This window comes from Staurois parvus, unplaced genomic scaffold (assembly GCF_062004578.1).
Source record: "Staurois parvus isolate SC_StPar_1 unplaced genomic scaffold, SC_StPar_1.0 ptg002753l, whole genome shotgun sequence".
In the NCBI taxonomy this organism is placed as follows: domain Eukaryota; kingdom Metazoa; phylum Chordata; class Amphibia; order Anura; family Ranidae; genus Staurois; species Staurois parvus.
In genome coordinates this window covers 3,363,151-3,379,788 of record NW_028320549.1, presented here as the reverse complement: position 1 = coordinate 3,379,788, position 16,638 = coordinate 3,363,151, and the positions used below count along the sequence as shown (strand labels likewise).

Here is a 16,638-nt window from a genome sequence, read left to right as displayed (position 1 = left end):
CCCCTAGTGAAACAGCACAGTGCAGGAGCAACAGGATACAACTGATTGGCCCAGATGTTAGCCCCTTCCTGCCCAGTGTCATTATCACAATGTCAGCGCTTTTTATTACCACCGATCACAGTGTTGGTATCTCTGGGTTTGTCAGTGGCCATTAGCTCCCACCCAGCGTCAGAATGCCCACCGCAGTTCCGCTAGAAGTTGCTGATCGCTGCAATTACTAGTATAAAAAAAAAATAATAATTCCAGTATCTGTACTGCCATTTGCTATAACTTTCATGTAAACCAATACATTTACACCTAGTGGGATTTTATAGCAAAACACATGCAGCAGAATATTTTTTGGCCTAAATGTATGAAATTTGACTTTTTACATTTTTTTTATTGAATGTATTTTATAGCAAAAAGTCAAAAAAAAAATTTCCCCAAAATTGACGGTCTTCTTTGTTTATAGCACTGATTACAGGGAAATGCAATTGCTGGCGTAGCGGCAAGATGAGTCCCAATGAAGATGTGTCTCCGAGCGAGCGTCGGCTATTGATCTGCGGCATCAGCTTCAGCGGTGCGTGTACTCAGCAGTGCAGCCTAAAAGGGGTTAACTGTGGCAGTTCTGTGCTATGGATGGCGATCGGCTACTTCTGCAGAAAACAGTGACATGGGGATACTCACCTCTGCCACTGCAAACAGGTGCCTGAGCGCCGCCATGGTGGAAACCGAGGTGACCGGGAAGTAGAAAGGAGGGCAGCCTATCACATCCGTTTATGGAGCTGAAAGCCACGCCCCCTAAAATGTTCAATGGGAGGACATAGGGATGCCGCCCTAAGGCTTTGCCGCACCGCGCCCATGCACTGCTGCCACGCCCCCGTTTTCTGATTGGTAGTCCCCGCCCATCTCATTTACATAAATGTCGCAGAGGATTGTGGGTATGCCGGTGTATGATCCGGGGGTGAAGGCTGAGCGGTTGTGTGTCATGTATGAGTATGGTATTCGGTGTAGGAGGTATATATCTACACATACATCAGAGCAGACATGTCTAGGAATAAAGGGAATGAGATTGATGGGCTCTCAGCTCTCCATGAGCTGAACCTCACAGATTGTGGAGCACTATATAAAGAGTCGGAACACTATAGAATTAAGGTGAGGAGAGAGTCTCTACTAGGTTCCGTACATATGTCATTCCCACTTGCAGATGTGGGGGGTCACTCTGTCTACTCTGTCTGCTGAGGGGTCTTGAGCAAAAAGCCAATCACCACATGTATAAAATTGAGGAGTGCGGCTAGCCAGGTTCGCCCTCCCAGTCTGATCCTGCCCATTGGGTGGTGTGGCATATGTCAGCATAAGGAACCTGGTAGAGAGGGGCCTAGGATGTCTCTCCTCACCATATGTTTTATGTTGCCACGGTATGTGAGCGTGCTAAACGACCCAATTCAGAGTACTCTCTCCTCCCTCATTATACTCCGCCACAGCCCGTGGTGGCGCCACACGACCCAATTCAGACCACTCTCCCCTCCCCCACCCTCATTATACTCCGCCACGGCCCGCGGGGGCGCTACACGACCCAATTAAGACCACTTGGGGGGGGAGGCAGAGGCATGGGGAGTGCATTGACATTGGGGGGACAGTGACATGGGGAGGACAGTGGCATTGGTGGGAGCGATGACATGGAGAGGACAATGACATGTGGGGGGGAGTCAGTGACATGGGGGGCCATAACATGTGGGTGGGGCAGTGACATGGGTGGGCATGACATGTGGACGACAGTGACATGTGGGGGGGGGGCAGTAACGTGAGGGGGGAATGACATGGGGTGGACAGTGACATGTGGGGGGAGGAGAGGGGGGCGTGACATGAGGAGGAAAGTGATATGGGGAGGACAGTGACACGAGAGTGGGAAGTGACATGGGGAGGACAGTGACATGTGCGGGGGGTCAGTGACATAGGGGGGCCGTGACATGGGGAGGACAGTGACATGTGCGGGGGGTCAGTGACATAGGGGGGCCGTGACATGGGGAGGCCACTGATGTGGGGGGGTTCAATGACATAGGGGGGCATAACATGTGGGGGTGCAATGACATGTGGGGGTATGACAGGTCACTGCCCCCCCAATGTCACTGTCCTCCCCATGTCACTGCCCCCCAAATGTTACTGTCCTCCCCATGTGAGGCCCCCCATGTCACTGCCCCCTTTATGTCACTGTACTCTCCATGTCAGTGCCCCCACTCATGTCACTGTCCTCCCCATGTCACTGCTCCCCCCTCACGTTACTGTCCTCCCCATGTCACTGTCCTCCCTATGTCAGTGCCCCCCATGTCACTGTCCTCCCCATGTCATGTCCCCCCTCCAATGTCACTGCCCCCCCACATGTCACTGTCCTCCCCATGTCATGCCCCCCCCCCCCCATGTCACTGTCCTCCCCATGTCAGTGCCCCCCCATGTCATGGCCAACCCCAATGCCACTGTTCTCCCCATATCACTGCCCCCCCCCAATGTCACTGTCCTCCCCCAGTCATGGCCCACCCCAATGCTACTGTCCTCCCCATATCACTGTCCCCCCAATGTCACTGTCCTCCCCATGTCATTGCCCCCCCATGTCACTGTCCTCCACAATATCACTGTCCTCCCCATGTCACTACTCCCCAAATGTCACTGTCCTCCCCATGTCACTGCGCTCCCAATGTCACTGACCTCCCCCATGTCAGTGCCCCCCCATGTCACTGTCCTCCATTTCACGGCCCACCCCAATGCCACTGTCCTCCCCATGTCACTGCCCCCCAATGTCATTGACCTCCCCCAGTCATGGCCCACCCCAATGCCACTGTCCTCCCCATATCACTGTCCCCCCAATGTCACTGTCCTCCCCATGTCACTGCCCCCTCCCCATGTCACTGTCCTCCACAATATCACTGTCCTCCCCATGTCACTACTCCCCAAATGTCACTGTCCTCCCCATGTGAGGCCCCCAAAGTCACTGCCCCCCTTCATGTCACTGTCCTCTCCATGTCATGGCCCCCACCAATGCCCCACTGTCCCCCCAATGTCACTGTCTTCCCCATGTTACTGCCCCCCCCAATGTCACTGTCCTCCCCATGTCACTGCCTCTCAAATGTCACTGTCCTCCCCATGTCATGCCCCCCATGTCACTGCCCCCTTCATGTCACTGTCCTCTCCATGTCACGCCCCCCATCCTCCCCCCACATGTCACTGTCCTCCCCTTGTCTTTTTTCCCCTCTCATATCACTTGCACCCCACATGTCACTGCCCTCCGCATGTCATGCTCCCCCCATGTCACTGCCCCACCCCCATGTTATGGCCCCGCCATGTCACTTACCCCCCAAGTCACTGTCCTCTCCATGTCATGGCCCCCACCAATGCCACTGTCCTCCCCATGTCACTGCCCCCCCAATTTCAATGTACTCCCCCATGCCACTGTCTCCCCATGTCACTTACCCCCCCCAAATGTCACTGTCCTCCCTATGTCACTGTCCTCCCCATGTCACTGACCCCCCCACATGTCACTGTCCTCCCCATGTCACTGACCCCACCACATCACTGTCCTCCCCATGTCACTGCCCCCCCAATTTCAATGTACTCCCCATGCCACTGCCCCCCATGTCACTTACCCCCCCAAATGTCACTGTCCTCCCCATGTCACTGACCCCCCCCCCCACATGTCACTGTCCTCCCCATGTCACTGACCCCACCAAATGTCACTGTCCTCCCCATGTCAGTTTCCTCCCCATGTCATGCCCCCCCCCTGTCCTCGCCCCACATGTCACTGTCCTCCCCATGTCACTGTCCTCCCCATGTCAGTGCCCCCCATGTCACTGTCCTCCCCATGTCATGCCCCCCCATGTCACTGTCTTCCCCATGTCACTGCCCCCCAATGTCACTGACCTCCCCCAGTCATGGCCCACCCCAATGCCACTGTCCTCCCCATATCACTGTCCCCCCAATGTCACTGTCCTCCCCATGTCACTGCCCCCTCCCCATGTCACTGTCCTCCACAATATCACTGTCCTCCCCATGTCACTACTCCTCAAATGTCACTGTCCTCCCCATGTGAGGCCCCCAAAGTCACTGCCCCCCTTCATGTCACTGTCCTCTCCATGTCATGGCCCCCACCAATGCCCCACTGTCCCCCCCAATGTCACTGTCCTCCCCATGTCACTGCCTCTCAAATGTCACTGTCCTCCCCATGTGAGGCCCCCCATGTTACTGCCCCCTTCATGTCACTGTCCTCTCCATGTCAGTGTCCCCCTCATGTCACTGACCTCCCCCATTTCACTGCCCCCCCAATGTCACTGTCCTCCCCATGTCACTGCCTCTCAAATGTCACTGTCCTCCCCATGTGAGGCCCCCCATGTCACTGCCCCCTTCATGTCACTGTCCTCTCCATGTCAGCGCCCCCCTCATGTCACTGACCTCCCCCATGTCACTGCCCCCCCCCCAATGTCACTGTCCTCCCCATATCAGTGCCCCCCCTCATGTCACTGTCCTCCCCATGTCAGCCCCCCCAGGTCAATGTCCCCCATGTCACTGTCTCCCCATGTCACTGACCCCCCACATGTCACTGTCTTCCCCATGTCACGGCCCCCCCCATGTCACTGACCCCCCCCACATGTCACTGTCTTCCCCATGTCACTTCCCCCTCTCGTGTCACTCTCCTCCCATGTCACTGACCCCACCACATGTCACTGTCCTCCCCATGTCATGCCCCCCTGTCCTCCCCCCACATGTCACTGTCCTTCCCATGTCACGCCCCCCATCCTCCCCCCACATGTCACTGTCCTCCCCTTGTCATTCCCCCCCTCATGTCACTGCCCCCCCACATGTCACTGCCCTCCGCATGTCATGCTCCCCCCTTGTCACTGCCCCACCCCCATGTCACTGACCCCCACAAGTCACTGTCCTCTCCATGCCATGGCCCCCACCAATGCCACTGTCCTCCCCATGTCACTGCCCCCCCAATTTCAATGTACTCCCCCATGCCACTGCCTCCCCATGTCACTTACCCCCCCCAAATGTCACTGTCCTCCCCATGTCACTGTCCTCCCCATGTCACTGACCCCCCCACATGTCACTGTCCTCCCCATGTCACTGACCCCACCACATCACTGTCCTCCCCATGTCACTGACCCCACCATGTGGCACTGTCCTCCCCATGTCACTGACCCCACCAAATGTCACTGTCCTCCCCATGTCACTTTCCTTCCCATGTCACACCCCCCCTGTCCTCCCCCCACATGTCACTGTCCTCCCCATGTCACGCCCCCCCTGTCCTCCCCCCACGTCACTGTCCTCCCCATGTCACGCCCCCCCGTCCTCCCCCCACATGTCACTGTCCTCCCCATGTCATTCACCCCCCCATGTCACTGGCCCCCCACATGTCACTGTCCTCCGCATGTCATCCCCCCCATGTCACGGCCCCCCCACACATGTTATGGCCCCCACATGTCACTGATCCCCCCACATGTCACCCCCCCCATGTCACTGTCCTCCCCACATGTGACTTTACTTCCCATGTCACAATCCCCCTCCCCTATGTAACTGTCCTCTCTCCGATCCTTGATGCTCCCCAATACGCAGCTTAGAACCATCTTGCGGGAGCATCGTCGGCTCCTAGTGATCCGAGGGATCAGACTCAGCGGTGCGTGTAAGTGTAATCCAGCCTAAAAGGGGTTAACTGTGGCAGCTCCGTGCTACAGACCGCGATCGGCTTCTTATGCCTAAAACCGGGACATGCGCAGTCGCTTCATGGGAGACAGATCTTCATGGGAGACAGATCTTGCCGCTACAGGTTCTCGGCTGCACTTTCCTCACACTGTCAGAGCATGAGGAAAGTACTGCCGAGAACTGGCAGTTGTCAGAGCAGGGATCGGCAACGATCATCAGGGCAGTGATGATCAGTGCCCTGATGATCAGTGCCCAGCAGTGCCAACCACTAGTTTTGCCTAGCAGTGCCACCTACCTGTGCCCAGCAGAGCCACCTAACTGTGCCTATCAGTGCAGCCTCGCAGTGCCATCAGTCTGTGCTGCCAGTCAGTGCCCAGCAATTGCACCAGTCAATGCCCAGCAGTGCTGCCAGTCAGTGCCAACTATCCGTACCCATGTCTCATGCCAGAGACAAAGGCTGCGCTCTCGAGAGCGTGGCCCGTGTCAAGGGGGCGTGCCTCATCGCCCCCGCAACGCGGTGCGTGTATGCTCGATCCCCCCTCGGGACAGGGTGCTGTGCGGGGTCTGTGCTGAGGCCAGACCCCACAGCCAAGACCCTGTTGAGCACCTGCAAGCCTGTGTTGATCCCCTGCGCTCGGGAGAAGTGCTGTGTGGGGTCTGCGCTGAGGCCAGACCCCACAGCCAGGACTCCCGCTGCTGTCCCTGGCAAGCTGGCCGCTGTGAGGGCCCCTGTCTACTAATCGCTGCAGGCCCTGGAAAGCTGGCCACTGCGAGGGTCCCTGTCTACTGATCGCTGCTGTCCCTGGAAAGCTGGCCGCTGCGAGGGTCCCTGTCTACTGATCGGTGCTGTCCCTGGAAAGTTGGCCGCTTTGAGGGCCCCTTCCTGCTAATCGCTGCTGTTCCTGGAAAGCTGGTCGTTGTGAGGGCCCCTGTAAGGGATCCGGGTATGACCAGAGATGTGTGGACTGACACAGGGAACAGCAGGCTTCAGGAATGATGTAATAATAATATAATTTTTTAAGAGCTGCACAAATATACAAACACGCACAGTGCAAACAAAAACCAAACCTTCAACTAATATCAATATGTTCAAGAACACAGGCGTAGTCAGGGCTGGAGAGGTGGAGTGGTCAGGCAGGCCGGGTCAGGAACAATCGGGCAGATATGGCACAGAGGGGCAGGCAAACAGACAGTCAAAAAGGAGAGCTAGGTCATCAACAGGCGGGCAGCGTGGTACAGAATCAGTAGGAAAAGCCAAAGTCAGGAGCAGAGCAGAGTACAGTTGTGGTCAGAATCGAGCAGGAGAGTCAAGCAGGTAGAAGACAGGATACAGGTTCAGGGCTCATGGGAAAACACCAAGGCACTGATTGCAGGCCTGGTACTGCTTAAATACACCTCTTGCAATCAGCCTCAGGTGATGGCTTGATTGCAGGAGTGAGATCCTGGCTGCTGAAAAGCACCTGCTGGTGAGAACTGATACTGCAGCCCACACGGCAGGTGAGCCCATCAGCACCACCAGCAGTGAGTCTTTTCCTGAGAGAGGTTGTGCTGGTGAGCTCCAGGAAGGCCCGAGAAGCCTGGGGCTAAAGTGCTCTGCTCAAGACCAGGGAGGATGGCGGATCCTGGGCTTGGGCCCAGCGTTGATATGCCCCTGGAGGAGCCTAGTACCGGTCCCAAATTTCCAGCCATAGAGGACCTGGGAACAGCCTCAGGGAAGGGGGAGGATTACAGCGCTTACCGTGACAGGGTGGCGACCCGTGTCAGGATGATCGAGAAGGAGGAAACAAAGTTGGGGAAATTGAGTCTGGAGCTCAAAAAGCTCCGTCAATCATATGACAGAGCCTGGAGCTCAAAACGTCCGTTGATGAAGCCGGGCCTAGAGGCATTGGAAAAAGCGGGTGGCCCTCCAAAGCACGTACGTGGCAGCCCTGAAAAAGAAAAGTGGAGTGCTGAGGGAGAGGTATCAGAACGAGACCCGCTTCAAGGCCGCAAGGAGCAGGAGCGTGGCTGCAGCAAGGGGCCTGGTGGAAGAGGTCTCCTCCATGGAGGAGCTATCAGACGTCTCATCAGTGAAGGAAGGTGAGCCGATGCAGGGGCAGGCTGGGCCAGCTGCATCCTCCCAGCAAATGGCGGATCCAGTTAAGGAAGACGCCGCTGACCCGGGAGTCTCGGACTCCCTCCCCCCGGGTCAGCGGTCCGCTGATTGGGGAACTCTGATGGAGGAGGCGGAGGAGGCCGGAGCGCTGAGCTTCTCGGCGGGAGTGGAGCCGGGGTTACATGCGGATCGCTTCAGGTTTACGTCAGACGACTCAGAAGGGGAAGTGGATGACATAGTGCCACGCAAACCGGCGAAGCCGGTCCTGAAGGAGCGGGCGCATACGTCAAACTGGAGCGCATTTCCAGCTTGGTGGAACTTGGATTCCTGGCAAAGGCGAGTGAACCGCTGACCGAGGACTCTGTGCGGGACTCGCCTACCCCCCCGGGTCCCCTTGCTGGTGTTCCTGTTTCCCCAGGTCAGGCCCCGGCGGGCCCCCCCTGTAAATGCGGGTCCTCAAGGCCCGTCTGGTCCTGTTATACCTGGGCCTATCCCTCCAGGTCCTGCTGCCCCCGGTGCGGCCCCCCCAGTTCCAGGTGCCTCTGTGGTGGGCACCCCGGTGGTCCAGCCTGCCTTGAGCTACTTGGCGGCTGTGAGAGGTGGCCAAGGCAAGGTTAGGCCTCCCCAAGCATGGGCTGGGCATCTTCCAACCTTGGCGGTACGGAAGAATGTAGTCCAACTAAAGTGGACCGGGGTGGGCCCCCCTCTAAGCCGAAGGGAGGTCATAGATAGGGTCCTGGAAATGGGATTTCAGGCTACTGAAATCTATGCCTTCATTGCTCCTGTGGGTACGGGAGAATATGATGTGTCCTTTATGAGACCAGCACTTCTGGATCTCTTCTGGCAGAGGTTTGAGGAAATATACAGTGGGGCAAAAAAGTATTTAGTCAGCCACCAATTGTGCAAATTCTCCCACTTAAAAAGATGAGAGAGGCCTGTAATTGGCATCATAGGTAGACCTCAACTATGAGAGACAAAATGAGAAAACAAATCCAGACAATCACATTGGCTGATTTGGAAAGAATTTATTTGCAAATTATGGTGGAAAAGAAGTATTTGGTCAATATCAAAAGTTAATCTCAATACTTTGTTATATATCCTTTGTGGGCCATGACAGAGATCAGATGTTTCCTGTAAGTCTTCACAAGGTTGGCACACACTGTTGCTGGTATGTTGGCCCATTCCTCCATGCAGATCTCCTCTAGAGCAGGGATGTTTTGGGGCTGTCGCTGGGCAACACGGACTTCCAACTCCCTCCAAAGGTTTTCTATGGGGTTGAGATCTGGAGACTGGCTAGGCCACTGCAGGACCTTGAAATGCTTCTTACGAAGCCACTCCTTCATTGCCCGGGCGGTATGTTTGGGATCATTGTCATGTTGGAAGACCCAGCCACGTTTCATCTTCAATGCCCTTGCTGATGGAAGGAGGTTTGCACTCAAAATCTCACAATACATGGCCCCATTCATTCTGTCCTGTACATGGATCAGTCGTCCTGGTCCCTTTGCGGAGAAACAGCCCCAAAGCATGATGTTGCCACCCCCATGCTTCACAGTAGGTATGGTGTTCCTTGGATGAACTCAGCATTCTCTCTCCTCCAAACATGACGAGTTGTGTTTCTACCAAACAGTTCTATTTTGGTTTCATCTGACCATATGACATTCTCCCAGTCCTCTTCTGGATCATCCAAACGCTCTCTAGCAAACTTCAAACTTCAGAGAGACAGGTGGCGGCGAAGGGTCTGGATAAGGGTGTGGAGGAATATTAGGCCTGTGGTTGCTGCTTGTTGATCTCTGGGTGTTGGCAACTATTCTGTTTTCTTCCTTTCATTGCACTCCCTTTAGATTTTGACTGAGTTGGATTATTGAAGAAAGGCTGCATGGACCTGAAGGTCTGCTATCCTTGGTCTGCGTAATGTATGTTTATCATGTATGTTGAAATAAGTCTAATGTGGCCATAAAGGCCTGTTAACCATTAGCCACCCGGCCAATGGCCATTTGGCGGCCGCAAAAATGCACTAGATTTCCGGGGTGGACGCCATTTAGCGTCCTCCCACACATGCGCAGTTTTCGCACTTGCAGAGCCGCGCAGCGGCGCGATCTGTCACCGACCGTGTACCTCGGACACGGCCGATGACAGATCTGAGTATCGGCGCCGTTGCCAGTACCATGTGACCTTCTGTGACCAATCACAGCAGGTCACATGACAGTTGTATACAATGGATGGTTTCATTCATGCCATCCATTGTATACTAGTATCTAGCTTTGAATGGTCACAGCGATCACATGCACATGTCATGTGATTAGCTGTGGCCAAATCACAGCTAAGCACAAAAAAAAACAAAACAAAAAAACCCCTGAACGAATCGATGTCATTCAGGTAAATGCTTGCTTATAGCAAAGTAATTCTTTGCTATAAGCAAATTGTGTAAAAAAAAAAAAATACTGATCACTTCCCTAAAGTAGTACAATGTTACTATGGTAACATTGTACTACTTTGGTCATAGTGAAATATGAAAAAAAAATCTTAAAAAAATAAAAAAAATGTAATAAAAAATTAAAAATAATAAAAAAAAAATATATATATATTTTTTTTTCATACTGTCACCAGTCAGTGTCCCTGATCACCGCCATGCCAGTTATATGATGATGCTGTACTGCACTGGTGGGGAGTGTTTTACTAGGGGGCGGGGGTGTGTACTGGACGGGACAAGGCTGATCGAGAAAGAGAAACTGACAGGGAAGTGACAGACAGCACAGCTACTGCAGCTGTGCTGTCTGTCACTGTTTGCCGCCGATCGCCGGGAAACAGCCGCTAAGGACAGGCTGTGACCCGGCGACTCACATCTGCGGTTGTGATCGGCGGGACAGATACGGCGGTGGCACGCCTCGCGCGCGCCCCCTATTTGTTTACAAAACACACGTTTTAAAACGTGGTTTTGCCTGCGAGTGCCGCCCTGCTGCCGTATATCTACAGTGGCTGGGCGGCAAGTGGTTAAACAATAAACAAAATCTCCTTTCCTGACAGCCCCTGACTGCTGATCGCTGCTGTCCCTGGAAAGCTGACCACTGTGAGGGCCCCTGGCTATTTATCGCTTTGTCCCTGGAAACCTGAGCCCTGTGAGGATCTCGGTCCACTGACCGCTGCTGTCCCTGGAAAGCTGTGAGGGCCACTGTCCGTTGCTGAGTGTGCCTGGAAGCTGACCGCTGGGAGTGTCCCTGGAAGCTGTCCATTGCTGACTGTCCCTACAAGCCGCCTGCTGCTGAGTGTCTGCAAGCCGCCTGCCGTGAGTGTCCCTACAAGCCGCCTGCTGCTGCGTGTATGCAAGCCGCCTACTGTGAGTTTCCCTACAAGCCGCATGTTGCGGAGTGCCCTGGACTGCCCCTATTGTGTGCCCAGACTACCCTTGTCATGAACTGCCCCTATTGTGTGCTCAGACTACCCTTGTCATGAACTGCCCCTATTGTGTGCTCAGACTACCCTTGTCATGAACTGCCCCTATTGTGTGCTCAGACTACCCTTGTCATGAACTGCCCCCATTGTGTGCCCAGACTACCCTTGTCATGAACTGCCCCTATTGTGTGCTCAGACTACCTTTGTCATGAACTGCCCTTATTGTGTGCTCAGACTACCTTTGTCATGAACTGCCCTTATTGTGTGCTCAGACTACCCTTGTTTGAACTGCCCCATGGCGTGCTTGGTTTATAGCTACCTGGAGTGCCCCCCTGAGTGCTTGAGCCATCGCTACCCAAATCAGACCCCATTGCCAAGGTTCCGCAGAGTCCCCGTGAGCCTGATGTTGTCCCTAGAAAGCTGTGTTGGAGCTGTGCTGAGGTCAGACCCCACAGCCAAGGTCCCGCTGAATCCCCGTGAGCCTGATGTTGTCCCTAGAAAGCTGTGTTGGAGCTGTGCTGAGGTCAGACCCCACAGCCAAGGTCCCGCTGAGTCCCCGTGAGCCTTATGTTGTCCCCAGAAAGCTGTGTGGGAGCTCTGCTGAGGCCAGACCCCATAGCCAAGGTTCTGCTGAGCCCCTGTGAGCCTGATGTTGTCCCTAGAAAGCTGTGTGGGAGCTGTGCTGACCCCACAGCCAAGGTCCTGCTGAGTCCCCGGGAGCCGGATGTTGTCCCTAGAAAGCTGTGTGGGAGCTGTGCTGAGGCCAGACCCCATAGCCAACATCCCGCTGAGTCCCCGTGAGCCTGATGTTGTCCCTAGAAAGCTATGTGGAAACTATGCTGAGGTAAGACCCCTAGCCAAAGTCCCGCTGAGTCCCCATGAGCCAGATGTTGTCCCTAGAGAGCTGTGTGGGAGCTGTGCTGAAAGTCCCGCTGAGTCCCCGTGAGCCCGCTTACCGTGAGTGTCCCTACAAGCCGTATGTTGTGGAGTGCCATGAACTGTTCTGATTGAGTGCCTTTCATAGTTCAATAAAGCTTTGTGTGTTTACCATCTTCTTTGTGCATTCTGTCCTGCCTACGCTTCTGTTCCATGTACACTATGTCTTTTACAGACAGTTGAGTTTACAGTCGCTTTTTTAAATGCAGCAAACTTGCGTTCAGGAGTAGATTTTATCAGCGTTTCAAACGCTTGTAAACGTGGCTAACTGCATTTAAAAGCATTTTTTGACAGGTCCATATCCAGGGCACAATGCACTAAGCGGTATCCTACCACATCTGAGTATGCGGTAGGAGACCGCATAGCATTTTTTTTTTAAAACAAATTTGAATCCACTAAAAAGGACTACTAAAATACCGCAGGAGTTATTTTATCAAGTCATGCGGTATTTTAGTAGTGAAAAGCATGCATCACGTTTCAGCTGTTAGCGGGATTCCCACTGACAGCTGAATGTAAGAAAGAATTGCCAGCAATTAAAAAATAATTAAAAAAACCAGCGTGGGGTCCCCCGTCCTGTGCACACCAAGCCCTTCGGGTCTGGTATGAATTTTAAGGGGAAGTCCCACGCAAAAAAAAAAATGGTGTGGGTTCCCCCCCAAAATCCATACCAGACCCTTATCCGAGCATGCAGCCCGGCAGGTCAGGAAAGGGTGAGGGGGCGAGTGAACGCGAGTGCCTCCCCTCCCAACCCATACCAGGCCACATTCCCTCAACATGGGGGGTGTTTTGTTGATGGGGACAAGGGCCTCTTCTCCACAACCCTGGCCGGTGGTTGTGGGGGTCTGCGGGCGGGGGGCTTATCGGAATATGGAAGCACCCTTTAGCCCCCAGATCCTGCCCCCCACGTGAATGACGTTGGATCTACTTCGGGGGACATTCTTTTATTAAAGGGCTTGTCAAAGAATGACTCCTTTTTTCCCACACTACAGCTTTTTTTTTGTGAATGGGTAGCGGTACCATGTACCCCATACTCATTCATGTGGGGGGGGCGGGATCTGGGGACCTCCTTGCTAAAGGGGACTTCCAGATTCTGATAAGTCCCCCACCCGCAGACCCCCACAACCACCGGCCAGGGTTGTGGGGAAGAGGCCCTTGTTCCCATCAACATGTTGAGGGCATGTGGCCTGGTATGGTTCGGCCCCTCTCCTGACCTGCCGGGTTGCATGCTCGGATAATGGTCTGGTCTGGTATGGATTTTGGGGGGAGCCGCACGCCATTTTTTTTGTTTTCATTTTGGCTTTGGGCTTCCCCTCAAGATCCATACCAGACTTGAAGGGCTTGGTATGGACTGGAGGGGGGACCCCACGCTGTTTTTTTAATTATTTTTTAATTGCACGCAATTCTTTCTTTTTACATTCAGTTGCAAGTGGGAATCCCGCTGACAGCTGAAACATTAATGCATGCTTTTCACTACTAAAATACCACATGACTTGATAAAATAACTCCTGCAGTATTTTAATAGCCTTTTTTAGTGAATTTACTATTTTTCAGTGCATTCTGGGCATTTGGGTAGGTCTCCTGAGGTTATCTTTTAAAAAGCTTCTAAATGCAAACGTGCATAAATGCAGCTAAATGCGTTATGCAAATGCAGCAAAACTGACGTTTTTTAACCTACGTTTTCCAGCAGTCAGTTTCCATCATTCAAAAGAGTTTTGCAAACGCCCCATGTACATGACCCCTTAGCTTCAGGGACACCGGGGTAGCTGTGCCCCTCCACTTTTGGCTTGTGCTGTTACCATGAAGACAGAAAGGATGCTGTACTGGAGCTCAGAGAAGAAGAGCCCAACATCCCATATATCCAATCTAGAATACCGTCGCAGCCATCTGCCTGAGCCTCTCATTCACATTAGGATCCATTCACACTTCTTCATGTTAACCACTTGCCCTCCAGAGGATTTACCCCCTTTAATGACCAGGCCTCTTTTTTCTATTCGGCGCTGCACTAATTCAACTGATAATTGCGCGGTCATGCCATGCTGCAGCCCAACAAAATTTACATCCTTTTTTTTTTACACAAATAGAGCTTTCTTTCGGTGGTATTTGATCACCTGTGCACTTTTTATTTTTCGCGCTATAAACAAAAAAAGATCGAAAATGTTGAAGAAAAACAATATTTTTTACTTCGGCTATAAAAAATATACAGTAAACGCAAAGTTAGTTATAAATTCAGGCTAAAATGTATTCTGCTACATGTATTAGGTAAAAAAAATCCTAACAAGTATATATTGATTGCTTTGTGTGAAAGTTCTATCATCTACAAACTATAGTATAGATACTGCAATTTACACAGCTTTTAATTTCTGACTGCTTAACACATTTCTTGAGGTGCTAAAATACCAGGATAGTACAAACACCCCCAAATGACCCCTTTTCGGAAAGTAAACACCCTAAGCTATCTGCTGAGAGGCATATCGAGTCTCTGAAAGATTTATTTTTTTCCACAAGTTTCTGGAAAATGCCAACCTTTTTGTTTTTGTTTTGTTTTTTACAAAAAGTTGTCATTTAAATTATATATTTCTCGCACAAGCCATGGGTATATGTGGAATTACACCCCAAAATACTTTCTGCTACTTCTACCGAGTATGGGGATATCACATGTGAGACTTTTTGGGAGCCTAGCCACATACAGGAGCTTGAAATCCAATGACCACTTTGAAAGCCTGAAGGTGCGTAACTTCCTCATTTCACTTCCTCACTACCTATCACAGTTTCGGAGGTCCTGAAATGCCGGGATAGCACGCCCCCCCCCCCATATTATCCCTTTTTGGAAAGTAGACACCCCAAGAAATTTAAAAAGAGGCATGGTGAGTATTTTTCAGATCTCATTTTTTCTCACAATGTTTTGAAATATAAAAAAAAAGAAAAAACATGTTTTTGTTTTCTTTCTTCATTTTCCAAAAACTTATGACAACAAACAAGATCTACAGAATACTCACCATGCTTCTTATTCCTTGCTCAAATTCCTTGGGGTATCTACGTTCCAAAAAGGGGTCATGGGGGGGGGGGGGGTTGGTGCTATCCTGGCATTTCAGGGCCTCCGAAACTGTGATAGGTAGTCAGGAAGTGTACTGAGGAAATAAAGCCCTTTGAAAACCTGAAGGTGCTTATTGGATTTTGGGGTCCTGTACTTGGCTGGACTGCCAAGATGTTTCTCACATGTGGTACTCCAATACTCGGGAGAAGTAGCAGAATGTATTTTGGGGGGTGATTCCACATTTATTCATGGCATGTGTGAGCAGTAAATCATTTGAATGACAATTTTGTGTAAAAAAAAAATAAAACTTTTATTTTGTCATTTTCCGAAAACTTGTGGTAAAAAAATAAATTCGTCTATTGAGTCAACATGCCTCTCAGCAAATAGATTGAGGTGTCTACTTTCCAAAAAGGCCACACATCACTCACTCTTCTAACCACCTGAAGATCAAGCCTTTTCTGACACTTTTTGTTCACATGAAAAAATCTGAATTTTTGCTAGGAAATTAATCAAAACCCCCAAACATTATATATTTTTTTAAAGCAGACACCCTAGTGCAGTGATGGCGAACCTTTTTGAGCCCGAGTGCCCAAACTGCAACCCAAAACCAACTTATTTCTTTCAAAGTGCCAACACTGCAATGAAACCTGAATATCGAGCTTTTGGTTTAGAAAAAACAACTCGTACAGTAGTGCAAACTAATTAACAGTACAGGGATGACCAGAGACTGCGGACAGTACAGGGATGACCAGAGACTGCGGACACAGTACAGGGATGACCAGAGACTGCGGACAGTACAGGGATGACCAGAGACTGCGGACAGTACAGGGATGACCAGAGACTGCGGACACAGTACAGGGATGACCAGAGACTGCGGACAGTACAGGGATGACCAGAGACTGCGGACAGTACAGGGATGACCAGAGACTGCGGACAGTACAGGGATGACCAGAGACTGCGGACAGTACAGGGAATGACCAGAGACTGCGGACACAGTACAGGGATGACCAGAGACTGCGGACACAGTACAGGGATGACCAGAGACTGCGGACACAGTACAGGGATGACCAGAGACTGCGGACAGTACAGGGATGACCAGAGACTGCGGACAGTACAGGGAATGACCAGAGACTGCGGACATAGTACAGGGATGACCAGAAACTGCGGACACAGTACAGGGATGACCAGAGACTGCGGACAGTACAGGGATGACCAGAGACTGCGGACAGTACAGGGATGACCAGAGACTGCGGACAGCACAGGAGATGACCAGAGACTGCGGACAGTACAGGGGATGACCAGAGACTGCGGACAGTACAGGAGATGACCAGAGACTGCGGACAGTACAGGGATGACCAGAGACTGCGGACAGCACAGGGATGACCAGAGACTGCGGACAGCACAGGGATGACCAGAGACTGCGGAAAGCACAGGGATGACCAGAGACTGCGGACAGTACAGGAGATGACCAGAGACTGTGGACAGCACAGGAGATGACCAGAGACTGCGGATA

At 52.2% G+C, this 16,638-nt stretch overlaps 1 protein-coding gene across 1 annotated transcript in view; it reads right to left on the bottom strand.

Annotated features, from left to right (window-relative positions):
* The window catches only part of LOC149429320 (putative proline--tRNA ligase, mitochondrial), a 40,500-nt gene extending 39,721 nt beyond the window's left edge, over positions 1–779 (bottom strand). Inside the window, exon 1 of the mRNA XM_089666549.1 lies at positions 667–779. The gene's annotated coding sequence lies outside the window, so the exon portion shown is untranslated. The remainder of the gene's footprint in view (positions 1–666) is intronic.
* Between the last annotated feature and the right edge of the window lie 15,859 nt (positions 780–16,638).